General features: G+C 40.0%; 1 protein-coding gene across 2 annotated transcripts in view; it reads left to right on the forward strand.

Moving 5' to 3' along the window:
• The window catches only part of bsnb (bassoon (presynaptic cytomatrix protein) b), a 106511-nt gene that overhangs the window by 11489 nt on the left and 80970 nt on the right, over window positions 1-14052 (forward strand). The window lies entirely within an intron of this gene.

Genomic DNA, 14052 nt, shown 5'->3' on the forward strand with positions numbered 1-14052 from the left:
CGCCAACAAAAGTTGAAATGGATGTACACTCATTTGGCGTTTCACTTGCTAAATATGCCTTTTTTGGCACTCTCTTGGATGCCTCCTGCTCACCGTCTGGCACCTTGTCGGCACCTTTTTATAAAGCCCTGACCTCACCTGAGTGCTGTGGGGGTACACGTCTAGAAATGTCCAAAACACAGAAAATAAAAAAATAGGAAAATACAGGCAGAGAGCAGAGTCTCTGCAGATAAATACACCACCACAAATGTCTAGTGGCTCGCTTCTGTATGAGTTATAGTTGATACATTTTGTTTAAGAAAACCCTGAATACAATACTTTCAAGTAAAAGTACTGTTACCACACTATGAAAATACTCCACTACAACTAAAAGTCTAGCAATAAAAACCTTATTTAAATTGAATTATGTAAGTATTAGCAGCAAAATATACTTAAGGTATGGAAAGTAAAATTAGTCACTGTGCGGTAATATGTTCCCTGTCAGTGTTTTATACTATTACATATGATGTTTTTGGATTAATATTAGTGCTGCATCAATGTGTATGTTGCATTTTACTGCAGTAGATGTTTAAGGTTGTGCTAAAATCAACGTGGAGATTTTCACTGGACAGGAAGAGTATGAAAAACTGTAATCTGAAATGTAATTAAAGCCGGACGACAAATGTGGTAAAAAGTACAATGACATCTAGTGAAGTATGGGGCTATTATTTTCATTGTTGATTAATCTGTTGATTATTTTCTCGATTAATTGCTTGGTCTAATGAGATGTCATAAAATGGTGAAAAATGTTGAACGGTGTTTCCCGCAGCCCAAGATGACATCCTCAAATGTTTTCTGTTGTCCATAACCCAAAGATATTCAGTTTACTGTCATAGAGAAGTAAAGGAACCAGAAAATATTCACATTTGGGCAGCAGGAATCAGAATTATGACTTTCTGTTCTTACAAGTTGCTCAAAATGATGAATTACTTAGCGAACGATTTATAGGTGATAAATGGAGCGAGTTCAGGCAGTCAACACAAGCTGCACTGATTCATACACACATCATACGTCACTCCATATGTCATCTACAGAACACACCCTCCCAATTTGGCGGTGTATTTAAGCTGCAAAATCTTCCCAGCTCTCCATTTGCATTGTCTCTTCCGCTGCTGTCCTGCATCAGCACTGCTGCTTGCTCTTTCAGCCCCACCTCAACCCCAGCACTCCCCAATATCTAATGTTAACATATCTGCAGGGAGCGATAATGCTGGAGTCTAGACGCCAAATTCTAACTATGTTCTGCAGTTGAAATAAACACACAAGTTGTCTGACTGAACTGATCAGTTAGTTGTTGCAGCTCTAGTGGATGCACTTAGATACAGTACTTGAGTAAATGTACTTGGTTACATTGCACCACTGAACACATATCAGTCATATATGTAGATTAGCTTTCTGGCACATCCTACAGATCGCTCTTCTGTTCTTACAGTATTTAATTTTTCATTTGCTTAGCAGGTGGTGGTGAGGGGGGTGGTATGTGAAGAAATGACATCACTGCATACCTTACATATGCAGCATCTTAATAATTCATATCGACGGGGATACATGGTCTACAGCGAGTGTACTGTTTAAAATGTTAATCAAAGTGGGTGATTCAGGTGCTTCATTTTTGGTTTAATTTGTGCTGTGATAATTATTTCTCATTGACATTTGTGAGTAATGCCGTTGATGACTATTGTTGTCAAGTTGGCTGTGACTGGCTCGCAGGCTGAATCGCACCAACTGAAACAGAGTGAGGATGTGAATTACTTGCACACTGATTGAGAGCTGTGAACTTCCCAGCTCTAGCCATTGTTCGCCTTGATTGATGAAGTGTTTAATGATCTGGTGAGCTCTTGATCTTTCATCCCCAAAGACCTGGTTATCACAATTCTGTGCCCAGTAACATATTGGTCACTTCCTATTAGCTGTTACGAATTATAGGCCCTTATCTTGAGCAAGTTCTTTTATAGCTGATGTTCATAGTAAACACACACAACACTTGGACAAAGCTATCCTTTCTGACAGGCACTAGTGAGCATCCAAATCATGCCCACAGCCTCTCCCAAACAAAGCTTTTTATAACACAGCTGAGCGCAGCACATCTCCCCATCATTCACAATCCTTCGCATGCATCTAAACAGTCATCACTGTTAACAGGTAGCTGAGAAAGCCTATTGCCTTCATCCCAAAATAAATCACTTGCCTAATTTGAATTAGTCTATGCCTCACTGTTACTGTGAGTCAAGTGTGGCTGTGTCATCTGTCATAAAGTTTCACATCAACTCCAGTGAGTCATGTTGCAAATTGCAGCCAAGATGCAATGACAGTTAAGCTGGCCTACAGGCTATCAGAGCAAATGTAGGCTGAATAAATACTAGGATCCAGGGAGTAAATGTTTTGCTTTTTAAACTAAAGATGCATGCATGTGGATGTATTCTCCAGCATGTGTGTATGCTTGAATACACACTTGAGTGCATGCTTGTGTGTATAAGGAGGGAGACTCTGCAAAAGTTGGAAAGAGGAAGTCGTGGGAGATGGAAGGACTAGAAAGAAATGCCAGTGCGTGGACCAAAGTGGAGACAGACAGTAAAGAATAGATCATGGCAGGGAGTGAAGGAGAGCATGGCAGTAAAGAGAACCACGGAAGTGGATGTTATGAGTATTTTTCAGCTCAGCCTTGGTGAGCTTGTCAGATGCTGACAGGGAGAGAGGCACTGAGGGGAAGCGCTCAGCCTCTGGAGACCTGAAGATTTACCCCCCTAACCTACTTAGCATGGATTGGGCTTTTGCCTCACCGCAGCAGATCTAACACAGCCTTATCACTCATCAGTGAAATTGATGATGGCCACGTTGTTGCCGATCAAGGTGATGATAATGCTGAAGACAACGACGACTGGAATTACGATTACAGTGATGGCGAGGACAGACCTGGAGAAAAGGACAGCCATGCCAAGGAGGTCGAAGTGAAAAGTTCCTCTGAAACAGGGGCAGATAATGTTACAGGCTACTTGTAATGAAGTGTAGACAGACTCGTAAATCTGGTGTTTTAACCATAGACTGTATAAGAAAATGGACGTAGCCACCGTGATGTCACCTATTGGTTTGTGGACCCCTGTCTTGAAGCTTCGAGTTTGGCATTTTGGATTTTTGGAGGAAGGAGTGACATGATTTGGAAGAGAGGGTGGAGATTACCCATATGCTAGCTGCTGTCTTGGTTAGTACAATGCCTTTACAGCTATTGTTAACAGTGATAATACTAATGCTAATGCTAGTATTTGCTAGTAAAAAAACAGGCTTTAAACCACTGAAGCTAGATGTAACTTACTGGAAAAACTGAATATCTTATTTCTTAGTGGGTCTTTTAGTACAATCTAATGCTGAACAATACTTTTTTTAGGCGACCAAAATGTTACCATTAACATCACAAGCTGAAAACACACTTAAATAGTGACAGCTACAGCTACACCTGTACACTGGGTATAATCTGGGTTACACCATTCTTGCATTACTCAAGCAATGTTGCAGCTGTGGTAGCAACTTGTCAATGGACGGCATTCACCTGTCACTCAAAGCGGCCAAGCCCTTAGTGATGCATAATTTTCATATATGTAAACAGATGAGTTATATCATAATTCACCCCCATACAGTTGTCATCTCAAGGCAATTGAATCGAACGCAACTGGACTTGGTTTTGTCTTAGAAGACGTTTCACCTCTTATCCAAGAGGCTTCATCAGTTCATGCTTGTCTGACTAGGCTGGACTAGTTCCAGGTCATCCGTGGCATTTTTTATTAAAATCAGTATCTCACTGAAAGTTACAATCTCAAAGATCTTTGTGTCGTTCTCTTTAGCAACACCTATGACGATAAGCAGTAATTGCGGGTGTGTTTTTGCGTCTCACTTCCCAGAGATCTAAACAATGTTGCCTGTGTGACGTCAGTAAGTTAGCACAAGTTTTTTATCATCTCTAGTCACTGCTGTTTGTTTGTTCGGCCATACTAATCATTTACTCACAATGCTAGCAAAGTCCAGGAAAAAAAAACAAAACCACTACCATCTCTGACAGACCAACCTTTGCTGGGTGATGGAAAACGTGTCATCAACGCCTGGGCCACACTGCCTATGTGAGCAGCGCGTGTACATTGTGGAACCTCTTTTTTTTTTTTTTTTTTTTTCTGTGCCCGTGTCAGCAAGTTACAGCAGCCAAAATGCCCATGTGAGCAGCGCTGCTCAGGTGAGGCTCGACTGCTGCTCAGCTGCGGGACATCAAGAGAATCGGAGGCTTGTGTATTGTTTTCGCATGATAAGCGTGATTATCTTAAAGAATATACATTGCAAATGGTCTTTTGATAATCATATTGACATTGTACTACCTTTCACTACAGTTTCAATGTCCACATCACTCACAGACAGGAAAAAATATAAAAACTTTTTTTTTTAACTGAACTCTTTCTGTTTCTGTTTCAAAATAAAAGCCCTCTGACAAAATGCAGACAGAATACCTTAATTTGTTAACATAAGGCTTTTTATTGCTTGTAGTGCCGTGTTGTTGAAAGTGCAGTGGCTTGCATGGCTTCATAAATAGTATCAGCTTTTAATTGTAGAAATACAGTAGTTATGACAGCAGGCAGCTCTGCAGCAGCGCCACAGCAACAATGTTGTCTGTGTGAACACCGCACACGTGCAAGCCACAGCAATTCAGTGGTGTAGCAATCACGTATTGCTCACATAGGCAGTGTGGCCCAGGCGTAATTCTGTGCGGCTTTTGATTTTCTATGAGAATTTCGTCACAGACACCCAGCTCGTGATACTGCAAATACAAGGGCCTTTATCAGTGGGCCATAGGCTCATTATAGTGACTTAACAGACATTTATTTAAATAAAGATCTTCCAGATTGTTACTTTAGTGCAGTTCCAGGATTGCCTCCTGATGCCAACACATGTTTAGTCCGAGTTTACGTCCCTCTTTGTCAGAGATGAGCTTCTGTTGACAAATAGTTTCCAGACACTGATTGAACGGTCCCGGATTACAGGGATAATATGAGCAAAATCTGTTATTGAAGAGGATTTCCCCTCAAATTACAGAAAGATGGCAGTGCTGATTAAAGTGTTGATAACCAAGGGCGATTCCATATTTGGATATTTTAGATTATGCTTATTCACCACAAAGTCCCAAATGGTATCTCGAGCCTGGCATCAAAAGTATAAATTAGAGCAGGTTTTTTTTTAAACATCTAGCAGGAAGCCGCCTTATCAGTTGTATGTCTCATGAAGACGGTCCCCGTTCATGTAGGGTTGTGATAGAAATGATAGAAAATGGTGAAATACAACTCGGAGCTGTGTTAAACAACCTGGTGATGGGAATGCAATTTAGAGAGAGACGTAAACAGCAAGCAACAAATGGGTGTTATATGCCACAGTCTGTTACTGGGCTGTCAATCAAGCTGAGACGATGAGGTTTATTTAGAAATGTTGGCTGAGAACATGCAAGCAGTCATACACCTGAGCTTAGACGTACATGTGAGCGTGACGTAGACAACAGCAAGATAAAAAAAAATATCGCTTGAAAAAATAGATATGAAGGCGTTGTTCGATTAAAAACATTGTGATGAAAGATGGAAGGAAGAAGGCAGATGGAGTCAGAGAAACAAGACGGTCATAGACAGACTCGGAGACAGAGAATAAAACAACAGAGAACAAGAGCTTAGAGAGATAGTGAAAGTACCACAGATACTCCCCACCGACAGTGTTCTCCCACCATCATACAGGGGAACATCTGCTTTATAATTGGTCCAATTTCTATTTATAGATCCTACCCTCCTTCTGTCTGCAACGATGGCCCGGTCCTGAGAAGCCACAGCTGAAAGAAAGAGAGAGAGAGAGAGCTGTGTGAGGGAGCTGTGTGAGGGAGCTGTTCAGTAGATGAGGGAGACAGAACAGGCAGAGAAAAGCATCATCATAAATTAACCATAATAGTCAGAGTGCTCATACTAACGCTATGCAACACTACATTGATTCAGCTCAGAGCGCAGCAGTACAATAATACAAAATACAGAGATAAATCAAAAAAATAATTCTGGGGCACTTTTGAAAACAAAACCTTTTCTGTATGCAGTTTGGTGTGCGTCTGCAGGATGAAGGTATCAGCATTGCCAAAACACTCTGGAGATGGATTTGAAACACTCTTTGAACAAGTCATGAAATGATGACTTCTTAATACTTTTGTTTGAAGAGTGCCTTGGAAGTGCTTCTTTTTCTCTTAACCAACAATCCCACACGCTGAGGAACAGTTTTAACAAATGCTCCCACACAAGAGACTGCAGAGGCACTCTTTATATCTCCTCCTCCCCGATCAAAATATATCAGGTAGGTGGCCACAGCTGACACTTGCGCTAGATATATTTGGCAGCAAAACCATGAAATGTGGCATCTATTTTACCTCCAAAAAAAGTATTTTATATTTTAGAATTTCAAACTAAGATTACATAACTCAATATTTCATTAGCGTGGATACTTTTATCTAGAAACATAGTAATATTTTCCAATTTAAAGCTGCACTTATCAATCATTTTATATTAACAATGGATCACATGACTTTTTATATGTCAAAGGGTTCGCTCATGGTGATGAATCCAGATAATTCTCATCCCACTCTGCAGTTTCCCTCAGCTCTACGGAGCATTTAAGCATCCTTCAGCTCATTTTTATGGTTTAATGGCTTAACTTTAAAGCTACTATATACGACATTTAGAACATTAATATAGCAATAAACCACTATTTGCTTTGTAAAGTTAAATGGATTAATGGCATCCTGAGCAGACAATGAAGTCACGCTACCTCTGTGTGTGTAATCTGAGCTTCTCTGTGGTTTGTTGTGGTAAGCCAGTCCAGGCGTGTGTGCATGTTCGTGCATGTGTGTATCCCACTCCTAGCTCATTGTCACCGCTGTGCACAGGCTCATATGGGGGTTACTGCTGATATGGGGATGGTGGCGTCACGGAAAGAAAGTGACCATCCTTCGGTTTCCATCTGGTTCCCCTCTGGTTAACACCATTAGCTCTGTCAGCACTGTTGCTATTGTTTAGCACTGTTTATGGAGCCCTTTAGCTGCTAGCTGCGCCAACTCCATGATGAGAATCGTGTCCAGACAATTCATATGGTCTGAATTTTGCATAGAGCCCTTTCAGTGTTTTGGTCCAGTTGCTCCCCATTTACAGTTACAGCAGGCAGCTTGCAGCGTAAAACAGCAGATAAACCCACCGTACTCTGCCTGCCCAGCACCAAACGGTGGACAACCTCCGTTAGAGACTAGCTAGGGGAACACAGTGAAGACAGATTTCCCTCAGGAGTTAGTGGAGACCAAAACAAAGCTAAAAACTAATAGTCTACAGTTTGCTAACACATTGGCCACAACAACTTTACATGGTGATGTCAGTGTTGTGTTAACAACTTTGTCCTTTATGGGTAAATTAGAAACTTTGAGTGTAGTCCATAAACTGTTTTCCACCAGCAGTCTTTTTTCTAAAAGAGGGTGTTCTCTTCTCTTACAATATAGTGTAACGTATGTTGTACGAACTGCATGTCTTTTCACTTCTCCTCAACTCTACAGTTGTGTTACGTTTGCCTCCAACCATTGTGATACCTTATTCATCATTTAGATACTTCATTTTTTTTATCGTTTATTGTAAATAGCGAGGTTAGCTAGCCTCGTCAAGGTTATCAGGAGGGTGGTCAGCTCTACGTAGCATTACTGCTAGCTTTCACAAGATGGTGTACGCCAGTAGTCACTTTAATTTTTGGCAGCTCTTCCAAGCACCCAGTGTAAAAAAAACGAAGAAATAGGCTATATATCTATGCTGAAAAAAAAAAAAAAAGCCGTTTGGACCTAATGTTGGCTAAGCTCTGAAAATCAGGCTAACTATGATGCTACATTGAATAGCTAGCTAACGTTGCTAACAGTTTCCTAGGACCCTGACTTGGTTAAAATACTATTTACTATTAACAATTCACTTTTTGCAGTTAGCTTGGTGCATAGCCAACTGTAAAAAGTGAAGTAACTAACTTAAAGGGGAACCACCTTAATTAAGAATTCCAATATGTTATTTCCATGGCCGAGGAAAGTTCAGTCAATATTTGTGAACATGAGCTACTTTCTGTCAAAGCCAGAAACCAGAGAAGGAAGTCTCAAACTTCTGATGTCATAGGGTATAACGTTTGAAGCTGCTCCATAGACAAAGCATGGGAGCCTGATTTTTTTGTGGCTCCACAGAATGTTTGTTTTCTTTTTTATACTCAAAGAAGCTTCATTTTATTGTAGTGTTTTCAGTTCTGAAACAGAAAATGTACCTTTATACTCAGAACATTCCCCTGGGTGCTCTCAGTGTCATCGAGAACATCCCTCCCAATTCATTGTCTGTGGAGCAGCTGCAGACTTTATACCCTATGATATCACAAAGTCTAGTTTAAGCACTCTAGTGTTTGGATTAGGTAGAGTTGCTCATGTTTACCAGTATTTTTGAACTGTCTTAAATGGGGTTGCAAATTGTTAACACTCCTTAATTGATCATTGGTAACATAAGCAATCAATTAATTGATTTTAAAAATATGTAAAAACTTTGCTTATACCAAACTGCTTTTTTTCCTTGATCAAACCTCAAAGCAACATATTGCATATTCTCTGACAGCATTGCATAGCCTATGAAAAATATGAAGATGTAGAGGCCTAGAGATATGAAACACATAACTGAATAATGCTTCCCTTTGCCCGCTTCATTTTTCAGTGTTGCTGCCATGCTCTTCTTCCAGGCCACAAGATAGCTGCCTTAAAATAGTTACATTGCGCCCTTTGTTTGCAAATTGAAATACACCATTCTGCTGATAGCTAGAATGTAACTTTGTAACTCTTCTTGTAACTCGTTTTGTAACATCCTCAAACAAGTCGATGATTAAGTCCCAATGTCCTCAAATGAGACGACAATAAATTCCTAATGTCCTAAGACGAGTACTTCCTGATTAATAGTGTCTTACCTTCTTACTATTGATAAAATTAAGCAATATCACACAAGAGGGAGTGATGTTATACTCGTATATTGTCACGACTGTGATTGTCTTCGGCACTCGGCCTGTGGCCTCGTGCCTGTGACCGAATCACAGCCGTGACAATATACGAGTATAACATCACAAGCTCGAGTGTGATATTGCTTTTATACAACAGTTCAACAGTTAAATAAGCAAGGCTGATTAAGAAATGTTGAAAAATGAGGACAAAATAGATAATTTAAGCATTTTATTTGTCTTCCGCCAACAAATATAGTTCCCTCAGGACTCCGCTGTCACCGTTGCTATGTAACGCAGACATGGTGCGCCAGGCACTTACTCTTTATACACATTTATCTGCACATTTCCATTAATTGTGCAGCCGGTGAAATAAGTCTCTGATGACTGCATGGTGGACTGTCGCTTCACAGGCAGAGCCGACTCTGCCTTCTGATCTGACAGTATGTTGCTTTTCTCCAAGTCATTGAGCTCTGCTGATGAAACACTGACAAACCTGGATGTGTGCTCAGATGGATTCAGCTTCTCCTCTCCCTCATCTTCCTCTGATGACCATTCATAGTTCAATTCAAAACTTATTTTAGGAAATAAATCCATATTTTGGGCTGTTTGACAGTGGATGAATTAATTAGCCTACGACGCAACTGCTGACCTAACTGACACTAACCGTCAGTTTTGATTTGATTGTTGATTGCAATCAGCTGTGAGGCGGAGTGATACATACACAGTGAAATAACCGTGATGTTGTACTCCAATATCGTCACGGTTTTACTGTCTCTCGACCAATCAGATTGCAGGGCCGGAACTAACTGTTGTATAATATGTCATATCAAACTACAAACATTGTTGATCATAAATAAACAAGTTTCAGCCATAACACCTGATCAGGTTTTGGACCTTGTCCACTGCTATGTCGGGATCGGCTGCGGACTGACTTGGCAGAGATGGCTGCCATCTTGTTTTTACATGGATTAGTGTATTGTGGTCTCACTACCACTAGATGGCACTAAAAGTGTCCATGAACGAGGACAACAGGTCTAAGTCAAGCAGAATGAAGTATAAGGTGCAGGGAACCCAAAATATAATGTCCTCATAAGAGAACCAAGGGTCTCAGGAGGTTATTTAATTTATTAAATTTCACGTGTTCGATAACTTTTTATTGACTGACTAATGGATGGTTGATTAATCGTCCCTAGTCTTAGACCATAGGAATAACATCTGTGAACTTTTAAAATTGGTGTAGTTTACCTTTAAGGGTGAAAAAGCACTGTGATCACTAAGGTTGAAGGAAAGATGAAAGACGTGCGGTTTGTAGAATACATCACTCCACATTGTGCAAGTCGTTAGTGACAGCTGCTATGAGTCACTCTGTTGGTCAGTGAATCAAATGTTTCAACCTGCTCCTCTCTGTACATGGACAGCTATGGGATGTACAGTTATAGTAAGACACCTCTAAGTTTCTCAGATAGAGTCAGAGGTGCTTTAGCTGACTTGGAGTTTAATGTTGGACAGGTTCTAATCCCGAGGCCCAAAATTGATTTTCTCAAGCTGCTACAGTAGCACCAACCTGGGAGAACAAGCTGTTCACAGTGTCATAAGTAAACATCCTGTTATGTTTTCAAAGTGTTCTTCAAGGCAACTTTGTAGGTTGTGAGTGTCTAAGGTACATTATTGATCTTAGTTTGAACTTTAACTTCTAAACTCTCCAAGAGTTTACTGCTTGGCTCAAAGTGAACGCTCCTTAAGTTGTTTTATAGCATGCATATTGTTTATGTAAGTGACCACATTTAGATTCCAACATTATCCATGGTCTGATGTTTCTAAAAGAGAGAGCCTACAAATAATAAGTGGAAAATAAATAAGAAATAAATATGAACTAAAATGATGCGGTCATATCATTGAAGGATAAGTCCATTATACCTCGAGGGAGCCAGAGCCTGGTTCCTAATCCCCTCGAATTAATTCAGATATTTAGCATCAGACATCTCTAATCCCCCTCTAACTTTGCATTATGTGGCACATGAGATTCAATGGCATTCAGAGCAGGCAAAGTGGAAGACAATAATGGTTGTTTTATCGATCTCTTAATAATATGTCTTGAGCTTCACATGTGTTGAAGGTAAATGTTAGTGAAAGACAGCGTGGGTGGCTATGACTGATATACTGTATGTGACATTGAATGTAAAGATTTCACCCTCATAGCAAGTTGAAATGTTTCATATCTGGAAATAGTTCGGGTTGTATATTTTCGTTTCTTTGGGGTCAAGGAGTCTATCTCTCTTCTGCCTTGTGTGTGCTGAGAGATGTTGAAAAAATTAATGAGTGAGTTTAATAATTTTGTTTATCAGACCAACTGCTATTCATCAAAGGTTTTGTAGAAAAATTAGCTGTTTAATTATTTGTGAGGACAAAGTGAGCTGTAGTCTCATTCTTGGTTTCCCACCAACAAGAGCCTGGCTGTGTGTGTGTCATTTGCTGAGTTAGCAACTGAGGCTGACCCACTACAGAAGAAATTAAAGCTGCTTTCCTCTATGACATGTATGATACAGTATGTGCATTTAACATTCAGATAGTTATTGTTTGTTATCACGGCACAGACCCCTCAGTCAACTGAGATTCTTCAAGTCGAGCAGTCTTTTTTTTTTGAGTCAGTGTACTCATGGGGACGTTTCCTTCCCCAGATGTAGCTGCAGAGTGAGTGCTCTGCGCCTTCACGCTGCTCTGCTGCACAAGCAGCTGCAGATCCAGACCCAGGGTGAGTCTGAGAGAGGGAGAGGCTTTGCCCGGTCAGGTTCTGAGATAACTGTCTTTTGCCTTCTGCTTAGAGGCAGTGAATTTACAGGTCAAAGCAACTTAACACGATACAGTCATTGGCTTTTGTTTGATATCTAGTGTCGGCACAAAAATGTTGCAGATTTCCAGTCCATCATTAGCGTAGTTAGCACAAATTAGCTCAGAGGGCTAATTTGGATTGTTTAATACATTATGTGGATGTCACTGTCATCTTGAACATCCCGCCAAATCCTGTTCCTCTAAAACTAAATATGGATAAAAAAGGATCGAATAGTAGGATATTTGTTTTGAACAGGCAAATCCAATTCCACATGCATATTTCTGAGTCGGCTCTAAATATGATATAGATAGAACACAAATAGTTTAGAGTTCAGATTAAAAGGTTTGATCATCTAAACTCTGATGACATTTATATATTGTCCACACCCTGAACAGTCTTCTTAAAGATTAAAAATTAAAAAATTAAAAAATGTTTTTAGAAATCTCTAATCCTATTTACTGCAAATGTGAGACAGAAAACTTCCCACTGAGCATGTGCCGCATGTTCAGTTTACTAAATCCCCATGCAGACAATGTCAGTGTTTGGGCGACAGCGTCTCACACAGTGCACCAGGCTGTAATCACAGACTGGGGCTTTAAGTGGACAAACAGTATGAACTGGGTCAGGAATCCAGCTGAGACAGTACATGCTGAATTTTGCATATACCAAAATATTTTGCAATGAGAACTGCCAGAGACTAAATCTGGGACACTGGTTTGATTATTATTACCCTGTAACTCACTTTTTTACTTTATCATTTAAAGTCCCAGCTTGCTGTAGTCAGTTTGGCTGTGCTCTCCAGCAAAGAGGATAATGGGAATCATCGCATTTTGTTAGTCTGTTTGGATTTAGATGGTGCTGTTTTCTTTTTGGTCGATTTTTCTAACCTCGCTCCTGTAACACAATACGACAGGGTAAACACACTGAAAGCTCAAGACGGTGATTTGTTATTTCGATTGCAGCAATAAATTAACCTACCTAACTGTATATGGCACACATTACTTGTATATCAACACAGCAGTATCACTTTTGCACCTTGTGAGATGTATTGAAGTGATTTGTGTCTCTTTATTCTGCCAGTGCTTCAGGTTGGGACGAGCTTTTGCACTAGGCATTTAAAGCATCTTTATTCTTTTATGTCACACACTTATTTCACTCCTTTGTAGGCTTCCTACACTCTTGAAAATTCCACAGACAATTAGGACTGCACTATGCAGCATTTTCTTTTACTTTATTTATTCTGATCAGACCACAAAAACAATATCCTGTATAATAGGTGAACAAAAACACAATCTAATGCAATACAATACAAAACTACCTTTAATAGCACTCTCCTAACGCTTATGAATTCAGTTTTTGTTATTGAGACTGGGTCACACAAACATGGTGATGTTAATATTTACAATTTGTGGTGGTGTGTAATTACTATTTTGTTATCTTTTATCCAACATTAGAATCAATCAATCAATCAATCAATCAATCAATTTTATTTATAAAGCCCAATATCACAAATCATAATTTGCCTCACAGGGCTTTACAGCATATGACATCCCTCTGTCCTTATGACCCTCACAGCGGATAAGGAAAAACTCCCCAAAAAACCCTTTAACGGGGAAAAAAAACGGTAGAAACCTCAGGAAGAGCAACTGAGGAGGGATCCCTCTTCCAGGACGGACAGACGTGCAATAGATGTCGTACAGAACAGATCAACATAATACATTAACAGTAATCTGTATGACACAATGAGACAGAAAGAGAGACAGAGACAGAGAGTATAATTCTGGCTATTGTGGTACAAGATGTTGAAAGTAAATATTAATATCTGATAGTATACATATGTGACAATAATCATTTGTATATAATAACAGTAGAAGTATGACTAATGATAACAGCAGCAGCAGGAGGCATCTGGCAGGACCACAGCAGCAGCACAACCACACATGTCACACTATCCAGGCACCGCTGCGATATAAGTTAGAACACAGCTTTGTTGTCTACTTGAGTCTGACTGGTCACTTATGGCATTTTTCTGAAAAACAGACTGTGGCCATCAACCACAGTCTTTTCCTAACCCTAACCAGGTGGTTTTGTTGCCTAAAACTAGTTGCGGACTCCTTCTAAGTCACATGAGTCGACTCAAG

This window comes from Epinephelus moara, chromosome 24 (assembly GCF_006386435.1).
Source record: "Epinephelus moara isolate mb chromosome 24, YSFRI_EMoa_1.0, whole genome shotgun sequence".
In the NCBI taxonomy this organism is placed as follows: domain Eukaryota; kingdom Metazoa; phylum Chordata; class Actinopteri; order Perciformes; family Serranidae; genus Epinephelus; species Epinephelus moara.